The sequence below is a fragment of the Opisthorchis viverrini genome (genome assembly GCF_000715545.1).
Source record: "Opisthorchis viverrini unplaced genomic scaffold opera_v5_160, whole genome shotgun sequence".
NCBI lineage: Eukaryota > Metazoa > Platyhelminthes > Trematoda > Opisthorchiida > Opisthorchiidae > Opisthorchis > Opisthorchis viverrini.
This window is the reverse complement of record NW_008751817.1, coordinates 616,143-616,357: the sequence shown is the minus strand read 5'-3', so window position 1 is coordinate 616,357 and position 215 is coordinate 616,143.

Here is a 215-nt window from a genome sequence, read left to right as displayed (position 1 = left end):
AAGTTGTATGGCTTTCTTCGCAGCCATGGGACCCGGTATGGACATCGCGAGGTATTGGTTCAGCAAGGAAAGTTCCTTGTCGACTTTCGCCCAGGTCGCTGCATTCTTAGCGCCTGAGTCCTCCAATGCCTTCGAAAGACGCTCTAATTTCGCGTCGAGTATCCCGATTAAAGCGGAACACTGGCAGTGGTCTTTCGGCATCTGCACTGGGGATT